The 12,130-nt window shown below is 42.0% G+C and overlaps 1 protein-coding gene across 1 annotated transcript in view; it reads left to right on the top strand.

Moving 5' to 3' along the window:
- Positions 1-12,130, top strand: part of LOC101942508 (ubiquitin-conjugating enzyme E2 G1) — a 43,356-nt gene that overhangs the window by 720 nt on the left and 30,506 nt on the right.

The raw sequence follows: 12,130 nt of genomic DNA on the forward strand, positions 1-12,130 counted from the left end.
GGGGGGTCCCCTTGTGTTCTCTCGGGGCGGGGCCTAAAGAGGATTTGAGGGACTCCCTTGTGGTCCCCCCGTGAACGTGCCCAGGGTTTTCCCCCTTCCCTGCTAGGCTGGGGTGCTGCTCAGTAACAAAGCTCCAGGAGGCGATGGCTTGTCTTGTCTCTGTGGGGCTGAGTCCCGTCCCCCCCCCTTACGGGGAGGGTCTGCAGCTGTCACAGCCCCTCTTTCCCCCGAAGCAGCGGGCACGGCGCTCCCCCCTGCTCTGGGGAAGGGTGGGCATCTTCCTCCTCCCTTCTTTTGTTTTAAGCTCTAAAGTAGGAGGCGTGGGGTGGGAATCGGACACGCCTGGGGTCTGGGCTGGAGGCGTGCGGGTGCCAAGTAGGGGTAGGGGGCTGGGACTGGGGGCGCAGGGTGGAAGACGGTGGCGAGATCCGGCTCTGCCCCAGGTGTCTTGGGGGAGGGGAGGGGATAGAAAAGGTCGGGGTCGCTGCTTGGTTCACTTTCTGACTCGCTTCTCGATCTCCCCTCCCCCTTCCTTTGTCCCTGGCCTGACCAGCCTTGCATGGCTAGCACAGTGCCTCAGCCACTGCTGCTGATACAAGGGGACCTGGCTCGGCTCGGCCTGTCCCGGCGGCAGCGCCGAGCATGCGCGGGGCCGCCCGGGCGGCTGGTCTCACAATGCAGCTCCATGTGCTGCTAGCTGCCAGATTTAAAGAGAAATGATCCAGCAGTTGTGGCTGTGTCGGCTGCAGCAAGCAGCGTGTCATTTTCTTTTCTCCCTCCCTGCCGGAGCACATGCTCCCCCTGGATCCCTCTAGTTTCCTGCTACCAGAATGAAGTAATCCCCTTTAAAAACAGATTTACCCGGTATTTGACTAAGGTGTTAGTCAAACCTAATGGCCTTTCCCTTGTCTTGTGCAAAAAAAGATTGCTTCACATCATAAGGAAATGTATGGTAGGAAGTAGAACTAAACTCTGACAAATGAGGCTTTAGTGAGTGGAGGAGTCACACAGGGGAAGGAGTCATTCAGTGACAATGGAAACCCAAGTGTAGCTCTAGTGTCAGAGGAATTACTGGAATTAGACTTGAAAAAAGGCAGTAGAAATTGTCCTGTACAGGGGCAGTCCTTCCTGGGACTTGTTCCCTCAGCAGAATGAGGGAACAAGATGACCAGTAGCTCTCTTCCAGTATTAATGTCTAGCTTGCGACATAAGCAATTTTTAGACTGTTGGTTTTATATAAACTTAAAAAAAATGCAACTTCCTGCTCTGTCTCTCTTGTTTTAAATGAGTAGGTCTACATTACAAAAGAATGCATGAACTCAGGTTACTAATGTGAGTTAAAATGAGGGTGACCAGATAGAAATCAGGACACTTTTTTGGGGGGTGGGGGGTTACTTGCATATATAAGACCAAGCTCCTAATATTTGGGGAGTCCCAATAATAGTGGGATGTGTGGTCACCCTTGTTAAAATAACTGAAGACAAGGAAACTCTGCTCTTAATTCAGGTTAGCAACTAGAGTTCAACCCCAAGCTCCTCTAAGGTTTGAACTCTAGCTGCTGACCCAGATTAAAAACCAAGTTGCTGTGTGTTCACTGATTTAACATTACCTACATTAAACAAAAATTCTGTCTGGTAAACTACACATGTGTAACAGTGTTAACTAGTATATAATCTCTTAAAGATGGTGTAGGAAAAGTTGTAAGGAAGGTGTCCAATGCATAATGTGGCTAAAATTAATAGTGTTAGCAATGGCGATGTTGAATGTATCTGTTCACTTTTTGCAGTACTGAAAGTCTTATGGTCTTGACACTCAGTGTATAGAGTTGTCCAGAAATCCTATAGTTTCTTAGAAGGACTTATTGTTTGCATCTTTTTGTGAATAGGCGTTGGGTGTATGCAGTGAAAGTGGTCTGTTTTGTTGTAATTGCAAAGCTCAGTAACTGCAATAAAGACTCGTTAGGTTGGGAATTCTCCAACTTTCTGCTTCGAGTCACTGATGCTTCTCTGAAAAAATGAATAATCAAATGCCTCAGACATGGCTTATGATCACAAACCAAAAATTCTTGGTTATATATTTAACTTAAGAGTTATGAGACCAAATGATGGCATAAATCAATAGACACAGTACATTAATGTTTTGGTGGCATTACTCCTGAAGATTGCATAATTTGATATTGGATTTCTTGAAAGAATGGTAAAGAAACCATGTAGATTGGATTTCTGTAAGGAGTCTCTGAAATCCTGGGGGGCTCCAGCAGAGGGCTAACAAGAAAAAAGTGTGGGTAACTTCAGAGACTGGGCACTTGAGTGTACAGGTAGAATAGGTTTCAGTGCTTTGGGCTTAACTTGTATGCCCTTTCTGTTGAACTCCTGCTTAACTAAAACTTCAGTTTTAAAATGTGCTTTCAAACATTTTAAAAGACCACTAGTGAGACAACTTCAAAAACGTGTCACCATTGCCATCACTAATTCAACAGTATTAGGAGGAACAGTGCAAATGCTCTGTAATAGTACTGGGAACAGATCTAACCCAGTGTTATGATGATGCAGCTGGTAACCCTTCCCCATGTGGGTTCCCATTGTAGAATTCTGTGGTGCGCTGAACCTATGGTAAAGTCTAAACTTTTGGGAGGAAGGAGGGGGAGGTAAAGGGACCTTGAAGTCTTTGAAGTACTACTTCTACTTGTCAAAATGATCACCCAAAGGACACTTCTCCATATTTTGATAGCATGGATGGGATTTCTAAAAAGCAAATTGAGCAGAAACTTGAGACTCTCAGACACTGCTCTTTTTGATAGGCCACTTGAAATCCTAATGCAGAGGTTGGACTTGATGATGTGTCTGCCATCTGACCCACTGCTGGCTGCCTTCTTGCAAGTCTGTTTCATTTTTTCACACCCACAATATTTGCTGTACCTCCAAACAAACTGTAACCTACTAATAGTCTGATACTACTGTTTTGATTCTGGTGGGACTAGTACTTCACACTCAGCGCTATGCATAGTAGGAAGGCTGGTGAGTCACAGGATGGGATTCAGGGCAGGGGCTGAGTACAGACAGCAAGTACATGTCTGAGATGCTTTGTGTCATCAAAGTTTGGTGACACAAACTTAAAAAGATACTACTACTTAAAAAGATAAGGGTATTACCTAAGCACAGGAGGTCTGAATCAGAGCTGTTAGACTTGGAGCAAGCGGTGGGTGGGGAGCCTGAGAGCTGAAGGTAGAGGAAAAAATTAGTGGATCTAAGAGCCATCAGTAGGGCAAGGAGTGGGATAGAGATTGACTGACTGCATTCTCCCAATGTAGTTAGGAGAGAGAAAAGTGGGATCATAGCAATTATAATCCCACTTCCCTTATACTTCTACTGGTAGTAAAGTACTTGGTATAGGAAATTGTTTTCCTCCTCCCACCCCCAATCTGTGGCAAAGTACCATAGACTTCAATAGAAGTTGGTTGGCACTGTATGTATCCAAGAGCAGCTTTTAACCAGGGTATCACTAGCTTTAAAGTAAGCCATCTTCCCCACTAGCTAGAAATGTTTTTCTCTAAAAGAAAATACAAACTTGAGCAGAACCTTTAATTAAAAATCTTTAATCATGGAGATGTAATGACACTAGGGAAAGCTGTAGGCACTCTTCATGTACAATCTGCCACAATATGCTACCCTGGTTATCTTTTTGCATTGTGGGAAGTCTAGTTAGAAGAAAGCTGGTTCCCAGTAGTCCTGTAACTTAAATCTTGACTTGCTGCTGCCAATGCTTCTGTCAGCTGACAGGGTGATCCTCTTGCCTGTATGAAAGTAATAGTCATAGCCAAGTGCTAACCCTTTTCTTGTCCTGGATAACACTAACATCTTAAGCTATAGATGTGTTGAGCCTAATTTCTCAACCTGACTTGAGATGTGAATATATCTGATTTCGTATCCAACTTTCTTCCTCTTTCCACCTTGCTCTAATATGCTAATAGATCTTGTCTGTCTCTTCAATGTAGACTGGACAGTCCTGTTTTTTGTAAAGGATGCATTGACAGAAGCAATAAATAACTTTTCACATCAAATTATAGACACTATCAGTGTTGTACTGAAAGTACATGCACATTGTATCAACTAGATCCTGGACTAATACAAGAAGCTGTCAAATCTTGACTAAAGGAGTCCTATTGTGTAATCGAAGGTTAATAGCAGTCAAACTTAACATGGCAAGCCTTACTTTATATGGGACAAGCAGATGTAACATTAACACTGGTAATTAGTTGGTATTGTCCAACTCTGATTTTTTATTTAAAGGGGAAGCATTAATTACTACCATCACCAGAGCAGCAATATTTCTGGGACAGCTGTACCAGAGAGAGAAGTGACCAAATAGGAACTAAACTTAAAGTGGTGGGCTTTTTGACTCCAGTGGCCTTTCCTACCCAGCAAATCCTTTGTCCTGAAGTATACCCTAATTAATGCTAGTAGCTTCCCCTTACTCCCCTTCCATCAAAGTAAATTAAGTTGCCACACAGCCAACTCAACCATGTTCTGGTTGGATTTTTCTAATTTCTGTTGGTGACAGTAACCAAGGTGACCATTAAATTAAGAACTTCCTCTTCCCCCCACAAAAAACGGTCAGCTAAGCATAATTACCCTTTTCTTTTGAGTTATAATACCTAAAGTATGAGTAACTCTCTATTTCTGATGGTAGCAATATCTTTACCTGCTCCTGGAGAATAGTAGAAGTTGGGAATACTACATGAATAGATACTTTCATGTACAAGCCTTGGAAAAACAAGACACATCTCACTGAGAACATACTGGGTCAGACCAAAGGTCCATCTAGTCCAGTATCCTGTCTTCTGACAGTGGCCAATACCAGGTGCCCTAGAGGGAATGAATAGAACAGGTAATCATCAAGTGATTAAGTACTGACAAGGGATGCTGTGGGGTGAGGAACAATCATAGTGCCTTCTGGGAATACCCACACAGTATTAAAACAAAAGTTTCTTCAATCAGGCAGATTAATTTTGGGTTTTTTTTTTTGTTGTTTTTCACCTAAATTCCTTGAGAGATGGCCTGACTTCCAGGTACCTGTTTATGATAATGGCAAAGATTCTGTTTTGTGTTTAGTGTAGCTAAAACCGCTAACTGCTTCAGAAATGTGCTTCACAGGAAATGGATTAACTCAGTGGTCCCCCAACCTTTTTCGTCTGGTGGGCACCAGATGACGAGCCACGGAGGACCGTGGCGCCAGACGAGCATCTGCCGAAATGCCATCGAGAAGCGGCAACGTCAATAAGCATCGCTGGCGAGAAGCATTGTCATCCAGAGGCGTTGCTGCCGAAATGTTGCCAAAAATGGACGGCATTTCGGCGATGCTGTTGCTTCTCAGCGGCCAGTACACAGGCACACTTAGATGCCCCAGCGGGCGCCATGGTGCCCACAGGCACTGCGTTGGGGACTTCTGGATTAATTTGTATCATTTCTTTTCTAATATGACTTCATTATGCTTGGTCCATCTTTCCTTAATCCTCATTTAAAAAAAAAATACATACTTTATTGTAACTAAGTAAGACTGCCTTCTGCTTGTACTGTCTTGTGTCTTTCTAATGGAAAACGTAACTACATCTCCAGTTCAGAGAGGATTAAATAGGCATTTGTTTTAAGCTTTTTTTCCGTTCAGAGCTGTAGTTCTACAACTTTAAACATCCCTGCTGAGAATAACTGGTTCTCATAAACTAAACTCTTATCTCTGCCAGAAATACCAGTGTCCTGGATCATTTTCCTTGTAGAATTACTACTTCAAACTCTCACCTCAATCTAAGCACCCTTGCTGGGACATTTTCAGGGTCTTAACTTAGCCTTGAAATCATGGTTCTAAAGCATGTCTGAACTATTTCTGCAGGAATAACACTAACTTTTTATGCACTCATCTTAATTCATGCCAGATCCTCTTGATGCAACTTTGTCTCTATTGCCAGTATCGAGGACTCAGTTCAATTAAATTGAAATTGGAAGAAGTACCTTTTGCTTGCTACTCTGAAAGGCCTTTCAGGGAAGTGTAGGGTTAGTGGAATAGTACAAGTGTCAACCAGAGTAAATATGAAAATCAGATCTTCTAAAGAAGGAAAAGATTGAGTAAAAATCTTGAAAATAGTGGGAAGTAGAGTTCTCATCTCTTATGTTTGATTTCAGATTTGTGTAAACTAATGGTTTAACCAGTTTGTGTAGCAATTAATATCTCAGTCCTACCCAATCTCTCTCTACTGCTTCTTTTATACTGTAACTTGTACGTCCTTGCAGATAATGGTAGGAATACCCCACCATGCCAGTGAATACTTCTTAGGGCAGGTCTGCATTAGAAGCACTACATTGGCACCGCTGCAGTGCATCTGGTGAAGATGCTCTATGGTGATGGGAGAGCATCTCCCGCTGACATAGCGTGGTGTGGACAGTGCTTAGGTCACTAACTTCCATCATTCGGGGCGTGTCTTTCTTCCCCCACACACACGCATGCCCCTGGTTGATGTAAATTAGATGGACTTATAGCAGTAGTGTAGACCTTCCCTCAAATTGAGCTTCGGCAGGATCTATTTGATATCTCCAAAGGCAGGACCTTTTGATTTAGCCACCTAAGCCACCCTGCAACACTTATACTTACTAGACATAAACTTCCCTTCTGCTCTTTGAGTCCAGGGTAGATCAACTGGAGCACTGATCAGATGTCTAGCCCCTGTAAGAACACTAAGTATAGCTATCTAAATGTAATAGGATTCCATAGAAATAACTGGCTCTCCTAATAACAAATGACTCAAATGATAGTAATGCTTTTCTGGCCTTGATAGAATTGGTCAAGGTAGTTTATATCTTTTGAACAAGAAGGATTTCCTACAGGAAGGAAATCAACTAAATACTCAAGAGCTAAAACTAGCTAGTCAAGCTAGCTGCAGTGACTCAAACCTGGTATTCACAAACTATATTTTGAAGAGTTGCTTGGGGAGAGAACCAACTTGTCTTACAGCAGTTCTGAATAACAATGCAGCCTAGAACTATGAATAACAGGTTTTGGTATCTTGCTGTTAGCAAAGGAAAACAAGCTGGAAAAGTGCCTTTTGGATTACTCAACTTCTCCTGTGCATGTTATGGGAAAAGTTGCTGGTGCTATGGTTGTGGGGCTGTTTTTGGTATTTTTGGGCAGAGTGCTAGGATGTTATCTCAATATGGCATATTCCTGTGTGCTGTCATCCCACTTCTAATGGGTAGATTCCCTGGAATGCATGCTGTTCTTATGTAGAACTAAATAAACAAATGATGGCTCAAGTTTCATACTCTGAAAATCAGTGAGTTTGACCACTTTCATAACCAGTACGTTATGGGTTCACACCAAAGACACTCAGATCATCTGAAATGAGATACTAAACAAGACAATTACTTTTGCAACTTCTAAGGATTTGAATTTGACTACCTTAATCTATTTCCTAAATGTACCTGTGGTAATTATAATATGCTGTAACTTGTGCCTGTTTCCTCCTTGCAGGCAAATCAACTAAAATGTCAGACTTGGTAATTACTGGTAGTAAGCCTTATGGAAATGATGTCTTCAAGTGAATTATCTTGCTTTTGGGGAAAACAAGACCAGATAATTAAAATGGCTGTTTTATCCCACTTAGAATGCTTACATGTGATTAAAGACTTCCAGAGGTTCATGGATATCTTAACTATTTTCCCTAATCCCCCAATTTGCTTTCTCATTTTTGGGGGAGAGGGGAATTCATCTGTCAGTGTGCTCCCTCAAAGATAGAAGGGGGGGGGGGAAATCTATAAAATCTCCCCTTGAACTTCTGATGCTATTTTCTTCTAAAGGAAGATAGAGAGGAGGAAACTAAACAATAGTGGTCCTATGCCATTCTTCACACTTAAACAATTTCCCCAAATAATAAATATAAGATGGTGTTACTTGTGTATTGAGGATGGAAATATAAATAGCAGTGCTTTAAGGCAACCTTTACAACAACCTGGTCATTTCACTGTTTAGTGATTTGACTAAGCCACTGAAAAGTATCACCATAACAGGAAATTTAGGATTAGTTAAAAGCTTTCCTGGCCACATTTCAGCATGCAGAAGCTAGTACTGTACAGAAACAGACTAAATGCAGTGAGGTAAAACTAAGGTTGGCTTAAGTCTTGTATCCTACTTCTGCTGCAGGTGCTACATTAACTAATTTGCTGTGATATTACCTTTCCTTGATCTCTACAGTGGATCAGTTCTGTTCTATTATGGATATAGATTCCACTGCTTTCTTGTCTTCTAATGTGGCTCTATCTTATCTACTAGTGCACCCAAAGAACACGTGATATTTATTGAGTGACTCTTGGCCTGTAAGCCTTCTGTGTTCCTGACTTGCTCAAGGAATCTAACTGTCCCTCTAACTTTGTAGATAAGCTTAGTGTCCTTATTTGCATAGTCTTGCATGAGTTGCCTGTGTTGTGATGAGAGTTCACCTAGTGGCGAATAGCTTGCCTGGTAGGTTTAGGTTAAAACTGCTCCTCCCAACTAGTGAAATAAGGGGTTGTGCAATGCAGTGTTGAAGTCTAGTTTGTATCAATAAAATGATCCTGCATCTTGCTTGGATTTAAGCAACAGTATGCCCAGTGGGATCCTTGTGTCCCTCTTTCAGGACAAGAACTCGAGACTCTGCCTCACTAGAGGCTACCCAGTTTGATAATCTTGTGATTGGTTTTCATTTTAAAAAGGACTAAGTCTTCTACATCTCATGAAACCTTCTTCTGTGTGAGGATGAGGATACTTGTGATTATTCCTAGATAACTACCCTCTTTGGAGGAAACTACCCTCTGGAGGAAACTTGACTCCAGGAAGCAATGTCTTCAGGGCACTAACTCCTAAACTGCAAATTAACTCAGTGTTCAACCTGGTAGCAGCACAGAGAATAGTAGGGATGGAGAAAAGCTTTATGTAACTCAAGATCTAGAATTTACTTGCCAAGCAAATCCCCTCTGTTGTTGTGGATGGAAGTAACATCTGGCCTGGCAGGTTTTGGCGATAGTCAGACTTGTTTTCCACTTTCTTAGTTAGACTTTAAGAGCTTAAGTCTATGGAGTCTATTGATCAAGCAGCATGTATTCTTGCTGAGTATGGAGAAGTCACAGAACAAGAGCAAGAGAACGAAGTAGGTCTTTCCCCACTCATGCCCCTCAAAGTCCAACTGCATTAGGTTCTGGCATGATAGAATATAGGAAGTATGCACCTTCTAGTCTGTCACAAGAGGTCTCTACCAGAAGAATATTTGAACTACTGATTTAAGCAGTATGTTAATCTTTAGACTAGAAGAATTAATAATATTAACAGTGGTGCTGCGATGCACTATGACTGGAAAGGGCCAAAGAATGTTTCCTAAGATATCATGAAACTTAAACAGGTTATACTGTTAACCACGAATAAAAGCCTAACAGTTGTAGCTACTAAGGTTTGCTTTCTGGGGTGGGGGGAGGAAGGATGGCAGGAGCAGAAAATGGGAAGACCAGTCCCTCCTTGGCAAATTGAAAGATAAAATGGTGACGCTAAAGGTCATATGGACTTTCACAGACTAAGTTTGAACTGGGTTAATCTAATATTTTTACTACATGTGGTGTATCTGGATGTATAACAAGATTCCAGTTGTGCAAAGTGCTCCTTATGTTTCACTAGTTTAGACAAACAGGTGCTCTTGCAAGACCACTGCTTTCACCATACTCCTTTAAACCCTTAACACCATTCCTAGTAACCTTCTGTATGCAATAGGCTAGATAGCCTCTTTCCTTCTGTACCCCAGATCTTAGGATTCTAGAGGAAGAATGGGTCACAAACGCTTCATCTGTAGACACTTGGCAGCCTGGCAGTATAGCTGGATTTTGTCTGCCTTGACCCCAGCTTCACAGATCTAGTGGAAGTTTCAGAAATCTCTCTGTTAAACTTTTTTCTAGAGGTGGGGATGAGTTCTAGATAAGTGTTGCTCCTAGAAAGATGTGAGGTGGCCATGGAACCTCTTGATAAATCTCAAAACTGCTTGTAACCAGGTAGACCTACTAAGCTCTATTAAGAGTAAATGTGAAGGGGGAGGGGAGAACAACCACTTCACTTTAATATGAACCATCTGAGGTTTTTTATAACATGGACATGAAAGATGTGGTTCTTCTGATTTATTACCCCCCCCCCCCAAACTCTTAACATTGTCCTGTGCAAGAGGAATACCGTCGTCAAAGAAGTTAAATTCTGAACTAACACCCGTGCTACTCCAAGTTAGTATTCCTGCCCCTCCCAGAATAAATCCTATTTTAAAATCTCTAAACACTGTTACTATACAGTAGAAGCTTTAATAATAGAGGGATGCTCGAGCAGCAAAGACATCTGATGGATTATTACCAGTTATTTGCCAGGGCTACTATAGTTCCTACTACTGAAATCTGAAATTCAACTTTGGCTCTTCCTTTCTCCCATGCAGTTAATGAGCAGAATCAAGCTTTTAACTTATGATCCGAAGTATGATCCACTCTCCATAGGAAGTACCTGATTGTCCTTCTTACTCTAAGCAGCATCAAGATTGTTTCAGTCACAAGTAGTGAACTTTAAAAACTAGTCTTGATTTCAAAGATCTCTGAGGGGAACATTGCCTCTTCAGGGGCAAACAGCTATCGTTTTCAGATGCTGGGCAAGCGGGTGGAAAAAATGTGAGTATTCTCTAAGCTTTATTGGGTCTTCCTGCCTCTTTCCTGCCCCCTCCTCTCCACACACAGGCTGCTCTAAAGGGAGAGCTTACAGCTCTTCAATTCTTGACTGAGCAGAAAGCTGATGTGACTAATTCTTCTGCTGTAACTCCACAGAAGTCCTCCTGGTTTACAATGCAACCACAGGTCCCTGCCAAGTCAGTTAGGCTGTTATCCTGATGACTTGCACAGCAATAGACTGTTTACCAGGGCACCCCATCACTTCTATAATAGTGTCCAGTTTGAGCAGTAATAAGAACAAGCTGAGCCACCTACTTCCAGAATTGAGATGTTCCAGTGAAACTTTAATGTTGGAAAAGCCTCTGGGGGTGACAGATGAAGGACACTGTCCTAACCCAGTTAACTGACATTATGCAGCAAAGCTCTTGAGAGCAAACATGCTCTGCATGGAGTGGTGGTCAGATATTGTGCATTCCACCCATTACTAGGGAGCAAAGTGTGGTGTGTTTTTTTTTTTTTTTTTTTTTTAATTTGGACTCATGTAAGAGGATGTTGTAATGAGTAGCTCCATTTTGCTATGCAAACATTTGTCTCAATAAATCTTATTCCCATGTCTGCAGACTGGAGTGGGTGGTGAAGGAAATGGTATGGCACTGCTTATGTGGTGTGCCCATGGAGACAGTGACTCACTAACACTATTAAGGAGCCTGGTGTAAACCAAACTTGTAGGTTCCAGGATCCCTCTCCATAAGGTGTCACTCGTGACCAAAGTATCTGAGCCCTGGATGTGCAGTAGCACACAGTTTAGTGGTGTAACTCTGAATATCCTCTGGTGTTGCCATGCCATAATGTGGTGGATTGGCACACTCAAGTTGGTGTGGTATGCATTAATGCTGTATAGAGGATCTTGATTTCCTATCTTCCCCCTTGGATAGTATCTAATCTAACTATAGAAGATACTTTTTAGTGAATAGAAAGTAAATGTCAAAACCAAGTATTGTACAGGCCAAGGATAACCTGAATTAACTTTTTTTTTTTTTTTTTTACTTCACCACAGTCAAGGTATAACCACACTGCAGCACTCTGACCCTAAGCATGTGGTTCTTAACAGACTAGTCATTGTTTTTGGCAAAAGGCTTTAGGTTTCTTCATGACTAGAAAGACATTATAAAATGTCTGAAGGATTCTTTTGATATTGACACTATTTCTTAGTTGCAGTGTCCTCCTCTTTAATGCAGTAGTGTCCCTTAGTTATTGGTTCTAGGTAACCTGTCATGATGGACTCTAGACCTATTTAATATAGGAGCAAGCCAACAGTTTGGATGGCAGTTCTGAACCTCATGGCTGCAAAAAATTGTATGCATATCTTAATTACTAAACCACATCACCTTAAGGGCTGTGGCACATACAGGCCTTAAGAGGTAAAA

This window comes from Chrysemys picta, chromosome 19 (assembly GCF_011386835.1).
Source record: "Chrysemys picta bellii isolate R12L10 chromosome 19, ASM1138683v2, whole genome shotgun sequence".
Lineage (NCBI taxonomy): Eukaryota > Metazoa > Chordata > Testudines > Emydidae > Chrysemys > Chrysemys picta.